The sequence below is a fragment of the Oryx dammah genome, unplaced genomic scaffold (assembly GCF_014754425.2).
Source record: "Oryx dammah isolate SB20612 unplaced genomic scaffold, SCBI_Odam_1.1 HiC_scaffold_11077, whole genome shotgun sequence".
Classification (NCBI taxonomy): domain Eukaryota; kingdom Metazoa; phylum Chordata; class Mammalia; order Artiodactyla; family Bovidae; genus Oryx; species Oryx dammah.
The window spans coordinates 6,605,719-6,618,108 of record NW_024080471.1 but is presented as its reverse complement, the minus strand read 5'-3'; the positions used below and the strand labels follow the sequence as shown (position 1 = coordinate 6,618,108).

The 12,390-nt window shown below is 43.0% G+C and overlaps 1 long non-coding RNA gene across 1 annotated transcript in view; it reads left to right on the top strand.

The window, feature by feature from the left end:
• The window catches only part of LOC120860489, an 18,823-nt gene extending 6,710 nt beyond the window's left edge, over positions 1-12,113 (top strand). The window contains exons 2-3 of the long non-coding RNA XR_005720338.1: positions 4,658-4,663; positions 12,100-12,113. This is a non-coding gene — a long non-coding RNA (uncharacterized LOC120860489). The remainder of the gene's footprint in view (positions 1-4,657; positions 4,664-12,099) is intronic.
• Positions 12,114-12,390: the final 277 nt, after the last annotated feature.

Below are 12,390 nucleotides of genomic sequence, written 5' to 3'. Positions count from 1 at the left end.
TGTGTGTGTGTGTGTGTGTGTGTGTGTGTGTGTGTGTGTGTGCGTGTGTGTGTGCGTGGGTGCTCAGTCGTGTCTGACCCTTTGCAACCCCATGGACTGTAGCCCGCCAGTCTCCTCTGTCCGTGGGATTTCCCAAGCCAGAATACTGGAGCGGTTTGCCATTTCCTTCTCCAGGGGATCTTCCTGACCCAGGAATTGAACCTGAGTCTCCTGCATTGGCAGGTGTGTTCCCTGCTGAGACACCAGGGAAGCACTCGCAGTCTACTAGATCAATGATTATAGCAACATCTCATCTTGGCTGAGAACTCTTTAGTTTACAAAGTATATCTACAATCTCACCTATTCTGCAGGAGTACTTTAAACCTCATCTTACAGATGAGGAAACTGAGGTTCAGACTAAACACTTGGCTCAGGGACACTCAATTAGCAAAAGGCACTGCTCGGTCTTCAAAGGCAGAGCTCTTCCCTTTAAAGAGCTATGAGAGGACAGCTCAGATCAATAGCGGCCATTTGGTCTTTGTCCGAGGAGGCTGCTGCCCAAGAGTCGGCTACATTGGCTTTTTGAAATAATGTTGACTTCTACACTTGGCTGGGCAGCCTCTTCAACTTTCAGAAACTCCACCAGGTTCCAGAAAAACACTATCTTCCAGAAGAGTGGTTCCCAGTAGGGTGGGCTGAGAGGTGAGAGGCAAGGAGAAGGGGTGTGGGGTCAGAATTCCCTTCCCTGGATTCCAGTAAGCTTGGGTGTGTGCCCAGGTCTGGGAAGTAGGTGGGACAGCAAAGTGGGAAGGAAGGGGCTGGACAGATGGAGAATCATTGATCAAAACTGACCATCTACTGACTGTTGGTACTGAACTTTGTCCTCAGCCTCCATTCCAGATAATTCCCATCATTCCATTTAGTGCTGATTACAAATGACCCATTCCTTATCCACAAATGAAGAAGTTGTAAGAACAAAGAAAATTTAAACGCAGACAATGGAAAGAGATCAAGGAGGGGCATTTCAACTTTTCTTCACTTTTTTTTTTTAAAGTTTATTTTATTGAAGGATAGATGATTTATAACATTAGGTTAATTTATGCTATACAGCAAAGTGATTCAGTTATACATATGTATACATTACTTTTCATATTTTTTCCATTATAGTTTATCATAGGGTATTGAATATAGTTCCCTGTGCTATACAGTAGGACCTTGTTTTTTCTCCATCTTATGCATACCAGTTTGAGGCTGCTAATCTCAAACTTGGGCTTCCCTGGTAGCTCAGATGGTAAAGAATCTGCCTGCAATGCAGGAGACCCAGGTTCCATCCCTGGGTCGAGAAGATCCTCTGGAGTAGGAAATGGCAACCCACTCCAATATTCTTGCCTGGAGAATTCCATAGACAGAGGAGGCTGGTGGGTTTCAGTCCATACCTCCCCTTGGCAACCACAGGTCTGATCTCTATTGAGTTATTTGATTAAAAGGAAAATGGTGTTCATTTATTTATTTGTTCATTCTTTCAGCATCTGCTATGTGCTGGGTATTGTTTTAGGCTGGGTAAGTGAATGCTTTCCGTAAAGGGCCAAATAGTAAAGACTTTAGTCTTTGTGGGTCAAAAGGTAATAACCTCAGCTCTTAAAACATTCTCTCCAAAAGGCTAAATAGTGAGTTTTTGTTGTCGTTTTGGTTTGTTTTTTTAAAAAAACATTTTAAAATGTAAAAAATTTCTGCATTAAACTTATATTAAATCTATATTCAAATGAAACATAGATAATGATATCAATGTGAGGGTGACCTCTCTAATAAATTAAACAATGGTCTAAATTGGTCTTAATATTCTGAATATATCATGAACACTTGTGGATTCTGAGACTAAATATTGAATGATGTCAGTCTTCAAAAAAAAAAAAGGAAGCTATTTTTACAACTTAAAAGAAATTTTAAAGTTCTTATTTCAGCTTTCAATTTAGAAATTCACTGGTCTTGGCATTCTATATCCCTGGCTAAGTCAATAATTATTTCACATAAGCTTATTTTTTAATCATTTCATTAAACTGCTTTTCCATCAAAATAAATAAATATAGTAAAATAATAAAATGTAAAAATATTTCTGAGCTTACTGACTATTACTAAAACTAAGGTGGGTGGGATTTGGCCAGTGGCTATTATTTGCTGACCCCTGGTTTCAGGCACTGGGGATAGAGCATTGAATGAAAGGATTAACTTTCCTTCTATCATAGAACTTACATTCTAATTGAGAGAGACAGAAAATAAATATAATAAGTAAATTATCCAATATGTAAAAAGGGCTAAGTGCTATCAAGAAAACAGAGATGAGCTGGGTATTGGGAATGTAGTGATAGAAGGAAAGTATGGATTTTGTTTGTTTATCAAATTATAGTTTCTTTACAATATTGGGTTATTTTCTGCCATAGGGAAGTGTGAGTTTTAAATAAGGTGGTCAAGGAAGGTCTCACTGTAAAGGTGTCAACTGAGGAAAAACTAAGAGGAAGCCAAGGAATGAGCTATGAGTATCCCAGGCAGAGGGAGCCGTCCGTGCAAAGGTCCTGAGGCAGGAACAGGCCTGGTATGTGAGGCAGTCAGAGTGGCTGAGCCAGGGTGAGAGAGGGGAGTGGTAGGTGAGGTCAGCGTGTAGACTCGTGTGTGTGCATGTATATGTGAGTGTGCGTGGTGTGTATACGTGTGCTTCTGTGGTGTTGGGGTGTGAAGAGCAACTGCTGAAAGGGCCACCACCTGGTGTCTGAATTCTGCCTTATTTTCTGAGCCTGATTCTGTTCTGTTCCTCCCAATTAAACCATAAAGGATCTGCTATGAGTCCTGGCCCAGGGTCATCTCACCTGACTCTCTCCAGTTTGTGCAATAGCTTGACCCAGGCCTGCTGCTTCTCCTGGTCTGTGGGGAAGAGTACAAGCTAATGAGCAGGGCCTCTGTTTTAAGGGGGAGTCAAAAACTCACTAGAACATCAGTTAACCTCTCAGATTGGAAATGAAGGGAAAATATAAAGGATTTCCTATTAGAGGTGAAAGGACAAATGGGAGGGGGGTGGATATTGTGGGTGGTTGTTTTTCAGGATCTTTACTGGAGGAGGGAAAAATGAACCACTTCCTGGGAAAGGAAAGACCCACCCCACCCCTACCCCCACCTGTGTGCACCAAAAGGAGGGGAACACAGATGGTGCTCTCTGTTTTAGGGTATCACCTAGTGTAGCCAGGCCAGCTGGGACCCTATTATTAATATCTCTTTTACTAGCTCCCAGAATTGTGGAATCCTGAGACCTATGAAATTTAAAGTGAAATTTGAGGGGCTCAACATAGAATCAGCAACTTTCAATTGTTATCACCATCATTTGGTAAATGACAGGACAATTTCACACTCAAATATAGGAATGACACAGGGTCAGAATCAAGAAGAGTTCTTTTAATTGAATATGGTTAATTATGAAAAATACACTTTACGTAAAGAATGAAAAGTGAAAGTGTTCATTGCTCAGTTATGTCTGACTCTGTGACCCTATGGACTGTAGCCTGCCAGGATCCTCTGTCCATGGGATTCTCCAGGCAAGAATACTGGAGTGGGCTGCCATTTGCTTCACCATGGGATCTTCCAACCCAGGGATCAAACCTGGGTCTCCTATATTGCAGGCAAATTCTTTACCATCTGAGCCACCAGTGAGTGAAAGTGAAAGTCACTTAGTCGTGTCCAACTCTTTGCGACCCCATGGACTATACAGTTCATGGAATTCTCCAGGCCAGAATACTGGAATGGGTAGCCTTTCCCTTCTCCAGGGGATCTTCCCAACCCAGGGATCGAACCCAGATCTCCAACATTGCAGGCCAATTCTTTACCTGCTAAGCCACCAGGGAAGACCCACATAAAGAATATAGAAATGTGTATGTAACTACATATGTCTGCCAGCTTGGGGCTCCCATGGTGTTGTGTGTAACGCACATGAATTTTCTCTTGGCCTTGAAACCCTCCAGATAAATGCCAGAAACCCCTGAGGTCATGTCTTTTTGTGAGTGTACAGACCTACTACCCATACAGTTTATACAGTTTATTTATGTCTGGTAACTGTAGACCTCATAGTTTTCATTCGAGTTAGAAGATCTGAAACAAAAACCATCAGCCGTCCACTCATTTCAGCCCAAATAAGGTGTGACGTTTTGGTTCAGAACATATGCCCCATGGGGCTGTCCTGCAGCCCCGGGAGGTTTAGGAAAGTCAAGTACTTTTCTTCTTCCAGGAACTTGAGTGCTAAATATTTACAAATGTAAAGAGAGACAGTACGCCTGAGATCCTCTCAAGGGAGGAGTGTTTAGCTGAGAAGGTTTTTTTTTTTGCTTTCTAGGTTTATACTAATGATAGATTATGGCAAAACAAATGATGAAAAATGAGAAGCGTGTTGAATGGGTTGTTTGGACAACATCTCACCAGCTGGCTAGTCTGGCCCATCTGTGGAGCAGTTCAGTCTCATTCTGCTCATCTTAGCTTTCGACCCACCCTTTATTACTGTCTTGTTATAGTACCAGGGCTTTCCACCCACTTCCCTGCTCTCTCTGAGGCTGAGGGAGCCATTAGAACCCAGAAGTGGGTTGACTTCTATTTAAAAAAAAAAAAAAATTTTTTTTTTAAATTATTTGTTTGGCTCTGCCAGGTCTTTGTTGTGGCATGAGGGATCTAGTTCCCTGACCAGGGACTGAACCCCAGACCCCCTGCATTGGGAACATGGAGTCTTAGTCACTGGACCACCAGGGAAATCCCTGTCTTCTTTTCTGAGCTGCATTTTAAGCTAATGTTACCTCTCTCCATGGTATGTATTTTCCACTAAAATATCAGATTTAAACTTCCCTTTTCTAAATTATGAAAATAGGTGCATGCCTATTATAAAAACTTCAAACATTCTAGCTTGTATAATGTTAAAAAGAAAGTTTCTCTTTTCTGCTCCCTGCATCCCATACTCTAGAGGTTATTAGGGATTTCTCTTAGTTAGGAACATGGCCTCTGGAGTCAGTGCCTGGGTGCAACTCTGCCATGCTTCTTGGAAGACCCTGGGCAAGTCCCTTGATCTCCTCATGTTTCAGTTTTCACATCTGTAAAATGGGGACAATTACCGTATTCACCTCATAGGGCTGTTGTGAGGATTAAACAGGCTATTGCGAGGATTAAACAGGTTATTGCATGTAAAGTGGCAGGAGCAGAGCACGGCACGTAATAAGCACTAGATGTATGTTCATTACGGTTATTAGCAGTGGTAATACTATAAATACATACCATGCTACTTAGAATATAAGGTTAACTGTTACAGTAAATCAAACAAGATAGATGTTTCTTTCTCTTTCTAGAAGTGTTTGGAGGAGTGGTAGAGGGCAGGTAGTTGCCTCTGTTCCATGAGGTTTCATCCCCTACTAGGTGGGGGTCCTTGTCTGCATCAAAGCCTTATCTCTGGGCACAGCTGCAGGAAGGGGATAGAGGAAGTGAACCACTAACTTCCTTTAGAAGGATGTGACCATTTGGTTGCACAAATTACTTTTGCTCACATCCCATTGGCCAGAATTTAGGCTCTCTGCCAAAGCTGGCTAAAAGGGAGCTTTGGTCACCCACGTAAATGTAGGATTGGGCTACATCCCCCCACCTAAGCTGATCTGGTCTTTGTGCATTAGTTGCTTAGTCATGTCCGACGCCTGGCGACCCCATGGACTGGAGCCCACCAGGCTCCTCTGTCCATGGGATTCTCCAGGCAAGAATACTGGAGTGGGTTGCCATACCCTTCTCTGGGGATCTTCCCAACCCAGGGATCGAACCCAGGTCTCCTGGTATTGCAGGCAGATTCTTTACTATCTGAGCCACAGGGAAACCCAATATCATCTTGAGCTACCCACTTACTAATAAAATGGACAAGAGTGGGAGGAGACCTGAATTCTATTACTAAAGGAAATAAAGAAGGGATCCTGCAAACAGCTAGCTATCTCTGCCCCCCACACTTTCTTTAATGGTATCATTTAATGATACTATTAGTAATATTAATGCTATCATTCCAGACATAGATTTCCCATTTAGCAATATATTGAGTAGGTCTCCCTATGTTAATATAGACAAAGCTAGTTTATGTTGCCTCTTAGCTCACTATATTCCAGGAAATGGAATATAATGAATGTCATTCATTCAATGAATGATATTCATTGAACCAAACCTTAGTGATGGGCATTGAAGTTGTTTTCAACCCTTGTTCTTACAAAGGGGCAATGTGCATCCTTCTACATAGTTTTCTGCTAGCACTTCCATGTCATAGGGTTACAGAAGTGGGTTGCTAAGGAAAAGAGCATATGTATTTCAAATTTTTGCATACTGTGAAATTCTGTTCTGAAAATATTGTACCAGTTTGTGCTCTCGTGACAATACAGGGCGTCCCAGGTGGCTCAGTGGTTTAAAAAAAAAAAATCCACCTGCCAGTGCAGGAGGTGCCAGAGACCTGGGTTCAATCCCTGGGTCGGGAAGATGCCCTGGAGGAGGACATGGCAACCTGCTCCAGTATTCTTGCCTGGGAAACCCCATGGACAGAGGAGCCTGGACGGTTATAGTTCTTGGGGTTGCAAAGAGTCGGACACGACTGAGTGACTGAGCGTGAGCACGAACAATATAGGAGAGTCTTCATGTCATCGTATCTACAGAGGTGAAATCTCCCCTTTGGAGTGACAACTGTTTCCACCTGAAAACCTTGGAGAGATGGTATGGAGCAACAATGGCCCTCCTCACCCATACATGATTATCTTAATTTATAGTTGGCCCTGTCAGTGGGACTTGAACCCACTGTCTTTTAATTGAAATCACACACCTGGTCTCGGGACTTAATGAAGCTTGAGTTCTTTATGTCTGGTCACAGAAAGAATTCAGTAAGAGACAAAGTGATAGGTAAGAAAAGGATTGCCCTGCCCCTTCCCTCCTGTTTCACAAGGATGAAGTTATTACATGTAAAATACTATAAATAATGTCTGGGTCCATTAAGCATCAGGGATGGGTTTGCTATTCTTTCCCCATCATCCTCATCACTATGGATCTAGAAGTCAACTAAACTGGATTTCATTGGCATCCCAATATTTCCTTGCACAGTAACCAAAATAACTGTCCAGATGATACTGAGGGTCTGTGCACACTCAGCATAGTGGGGGACATGAGCCATCCTAGGGCAAGTACCCCAGCCTTTGATTCTGAGACACAGTTGTCTAGTCCATGGCAGGAGCTCTAAGGAGCATCTTTTGCAGTTTTGCAGTTTTTCACTAGGACACCCTTCCATGCTGGGAGGCAGAATTTGGCAGTCAGAGGAGCAGCAGAGGTAGTGCGTGCTGTCGCTTCAGTTGTGCCCAACTCTTTCACGACCCCATGCCCTGTAGCCCACCAGGCTCCTCTGTGCATGAGATTCTCCAGGCAAGACTAGTGGAGAAGGTTGCCATGACCTCCTCCAAGGGATCTTTCCAACCCAGGGATCAAATCCATGTCTGTTAGGCCTCCTACATGGGCAGGTCAGTTCTTTACCACTAGCATCACCTAGGAAGCCCAGAAGAGCTCCACACTAATCTGCTGACAGTGGCAACAAATATTAAGGGTTCCCACCCATTAGTTCCACTCAGTCAAACTCTGAATACATAGTTATACTTAATCAAATTACATAAATATAGCCTCTTGCCTGCCCCAGACATGCATGGCATTGTCGCAAAACGAGACAAGCTCTAAAGTTAATTTGAAATGCATGTGTCCTCTGCAATGCCAAAGATGGTAAAGCAACTGCATTGCATTCCCACAGACCTCCAACACTTCCTTCCTTCCTTCCTGGCTAGAGTATTTAACCCACTTCTCAAAGTGACAACTGTCTGGGGCTGGAAGGTGACGTGGGACATCTGGTTTCCCCGGTCCGCCCACGCAATGCATTCAGAGGATCTGCCCTCTACATGGGGGCTGACACAGCCTCCACCTTATGAGCAGAGACAGGCAGAAAAATTGTAAGTGAAGTTTTTTTTTTTTTTTTAAATTCATAAGGAAGAGAGAAGAAAGCAAAGAGGAACTGAAACAGAATCACAGCCCATTAAAGGGACGCTGGAGGGGCTCCTGGAGCCTTCTTGAAAGCTTCTTCTTTTAAGTGTTTGTCCTATCTGTCTTTGTGAGCTGCCCTACAAAAAGCAGGCCCCCACCCACTGGATGGCAGCACCTCTTCTAGGAGGGCCTCTCTCTTCCATCAGCAACTATCCCAGCATCCTTGTTGGGGGCTCTTCTTCTGCCCCCTCTTCATGCTGGTGTCCTCCAAGTTTCCTCCTCTGCCTTCTTGAAGGCCTTTTTCTAAATGACTCCATTTAGAAGTCCAGCAGCAGTCCCCAACCTTTTTGGCACCAGGGCCAGTTTTGTGGAAGACAGGTTTTCCATGACCCAGAGAGGGGGAGATGGTTTGGGGATGATTCAAGCACATTATATTTATTGTGTACTTCATTTCTGTTATTATTACATCAGCTCCACCTCAGATCATCAGACATTAGATTCCAGAGGTTGGGGACCCCTGCTCTACTGGCTTAAATTGCCTCTTTTGTGCTGTGTGTCCTCCAGTTCTCCAACTCCTGTCCAAATCTTTCTACCGAATGCCCGCTAGACATTTCCGCTAATGTCCCGCAGAACTCGAAACTCCCTCTCCCAAGTGTTCTCTTCTATCTGGATTCCTCACCTGGTCTGGACACTGTCTTTCCCCTACTTTCTGTCTCAAAACCTGAGTCTTCAACCTCTCCCTTCTCATCTCCTTCCACCCCCACGTCTAATTAGTAGTGATGGGGGTGATTGGTGATTTAGTTGCTGAGTTGTGGTGGACTCTTGTAACCCCATGAACCAGTTAGCCCACCAGGCTCCTCTGTCCATGAGATTTCACAGGCAAAAAAACTGGAGTGGGTTGCCATTTCCTTCTCCAGGGGATCTTCTGGATCCAGGGATCAAGTCCCAGTCTTCTGCATTGCAGGCAGATTCTTTACTGCTAAGCTACCAGGGAAGCCCAATCAGTAGTAGTAATTACAGCCAATATTGAATGGGCGCATTAGTATACTAATCCCACACATTTTCATCTGAAACACCCATTGTACAAGGTAGGTACATTTATTAGCAGTGCTTTATACATGAGGAGACTAGCACAGAGATTGCTTACTTAAGGTTACAGAGCTAATAGACAGCTGGGCTGAAACTTGGATCTGTTTAATTCCAAAGTTCAAGCTGTTTGTCACCACCCTGCACCAGCCTTGATCACTTGTCCTAAACAGTCTCTCCTCTGCATCCTTTTTTTCCGTCTCCTGGGATGGCCTTTTTTTTTTTTTCGCTTGCATCATTTCTCACATGGACCAACGTTACCCTCTATTAATTCTTCAGCTTCAAGCCTCCACCTCTATATTGTTCATGAGATCTAAAACCTTTCAATGGCTTGGCACCACCTATAAGAGAAAGTGGAGAAATAACTCCAGAAAGAATGAAGAGACAGAGCCAAAGCAAAAACAACACCTAGTTGTGGATGTGACAGGTGATGGGAGTAAAGTCCAAAGCTGTAAAGAACAATACTGCAAAGGAACCAGGAATGTTAGATCCATGAATCAAGGCAAATTGGAAGTGGTCAAACAGGAGATGGCAAGGGTGAACATCGACATCTTAGGAATCAGTGAACTAACATGAACTGGAATGGGTGAATTTAACTCAGATGACCATTACTACTGTGGGCAAGAAGCCCTTAGAAGAAATGGAGTAGCCATCATAGTCAACAAAAGAGTCTGAAATGCAGTACTTGCATTTCAATCTCAAATGCAACAGAATGATCTCTGTTTGTTTCCAAGGCAAACCATTCAATATCATCATAATCCAAGTCTATGCCCTGACCAATAATGCTGAAGAAGCTGAACGGTTTTATGAAGACTTACAAGATTTTTTAAAACTAAAAAGATGTCCTTTTCTAAAACTAAAAAGATGTCCTTTTCATTGTAGGGGACTGGAATGCAAAAGTAGGAAGTCAAGAGATACCTGGAAAGTGAAAGTGAAGTCGCTCAGTCGTGTCTGACTCTTTGCAACCCCATGGACTGTAGCCTACCAGGCTCCTCAGTCCATGGAATTTTCCAGGCAAGAGTGCTGGAGTGGATTGCCATTTCCTTCTCCATGAGATACCTGGAGTAACAGGCAAATATGACCTTGGAATACATAACAAAGCAGGTCAAAGGCTAACAGGCAAATATGACCTTGTAGTACAAAACAAAGCAGGTCAAAGGCTAACAGAGTTTTGCCAAGAGAACGCACTGGTTATAGCAAATACCCTCTTCCAACAACACAAGAGAAGACTCTTTTTGATTATATTCTTTGCAGCCAAAGATGGAGAAGCTCTATACAGTCAGTAAAAACAAGACTAGGAGCTGACTGTGGCTCAGGTCCTGAACCCCTTATTGCAAAATTCAAGACTTAAATTGAAGAAAGTAGGGAAAACCACTAGACCATTGAGGTATGACCTAAATCAAATCCCATATGATTATACAGTAGAAGTGACAAATAGATTCAAGGGATTAAATCTGATAGAGTGCCTGAAGAACTATGGACAGAGGTTCATGACATTGTACAGAAGGCAGTGATTAAGACCATCCCCAAGAAAAAATAATACAAAATGGTTGTCTGAGGAAGACTTACAAATAGCTGAGAGAAGAAAAGACGCGAAAGGCAAAGGAGAAAATTTGAATGCAGAGTTCCAAAGAATAGCAAGGAGAGATAAGAAAGCCTTCCTCAGTGATTAATGCAAAGAAATAGAGGAAAACAATAGAATGGGAAACACTAGCGATCTCTTTAAGAAAATTAGAGCTACCAAGGGAACAGTTCGTGCAAAGATGGGCACAATAAAGGACAGAAATGGTATGCACCTAACAGAAGCAGAAGGTATTAAGTAGAGGTGGCAAGAATACACAGAAGAACTATACAAAAAAGATCATCATGACCCAGATAACCACGATGGTATGATCACTCACCTACAGCCAGATATCCTGGAATGGGAAGTCAAATGGACCCTAGGAAGCATCACTGTGACCAAAGCTAGTGATGGTGATAGAATTCCAGTTATGCCATTTCAAATCCTTAAAGATGATGCTGTAAAAGTGCTGCACTCAATATGCCAGCAAATCTGGAAAACTCAGCAGTGGCCACAGCACTGGAAAAGGTCAGTTTTCATTCCAATCTCAAAGGCAATGCCAAAGAATGTTCAAACTACCACACAATTGTATTCATCTCCCATGCAAGCAAAGTAATGCTCAAAATTCTACTAGCCAGGCTTCAACAGAATGTGAACCGTGAACTTCCACATGTTCAAGCTGGGTTTAGAAAAGGCAGAGGAATCAGAGATCAAATTTCCAACACAGAGAAAGCAAGAGAGTCCCAGAAAAAATCTACTTCTGCATTATTGACTACACCAAAGCCTTTGACTGTATGGATCACAACAAACTATGGAAAATTCTTATAATAGAGATGGGAATACCAGACCACCTGACTTGCCTCCTGAGAAGTCTGTATGCAGGTCAGGAAGCAACAGTTAGAACCAGACATGGAACAACAGACTGGTTCCAAATCGGGAAAGGAGTATGTCAAGGATGTGTATTGTCACCCTGCTTATTTAACGTATATGCAGAGTACATCATGAGAAATGCCAGGCTGGATGAAACATAAGCTGGAATCAAGATTGCCGGAAGAAATATCAATAACCTCAGGTATGCAGATGAAACCACCCTTACGGCAGAAAATGAAGAAGAACTAAAGAGCCTCTTGAGGAAAGTGAAAGAGGAGAGTGAAACAGTTGGCTTAAAACTCAACATTCAGAAAACAAAGATCATGGCATCTGGTCCCATCACTTCATGGGAAATAGATGGGGAAACAATGGAAACAGTGACAGACTTTATTTTGGGGGGCTCCAAACTCCCTGCAGATGGTGACTGCAGCCATGAAATTAAAAGATGCTTGCTCCTTGGAAGAAAAGTTATGACCAACCTAGACAGCATATTAAAAAGCAGAGACATTACTTTGCCAACAAAGGTCCATCTAGTCAAAGCTTTGTTTTTCCAGTAGTCATGTGTGGATATGAGAGTGGGACTATAAAGAAAGCTGAGTGCCGAAGAATTGATGCTTTTGAACTATGGTGTTGGAGAGGACTCTTGGGAGTCCCTTGGGCTGCAAGGAGATCAAACTAGTTCATACTAGAGGAAATCAGTCCTGAATCCTCATTGGAAGTACTGATGCTGAAGCTGAAACTCCAATACTCTGGCCACCTGATATGAAGAACTGACTCATTTGAAATGACCCTGATGCTGAGAAAGATTGAGGGTAGGAGGAGAAGGGGACGACAGAGGATGAGAT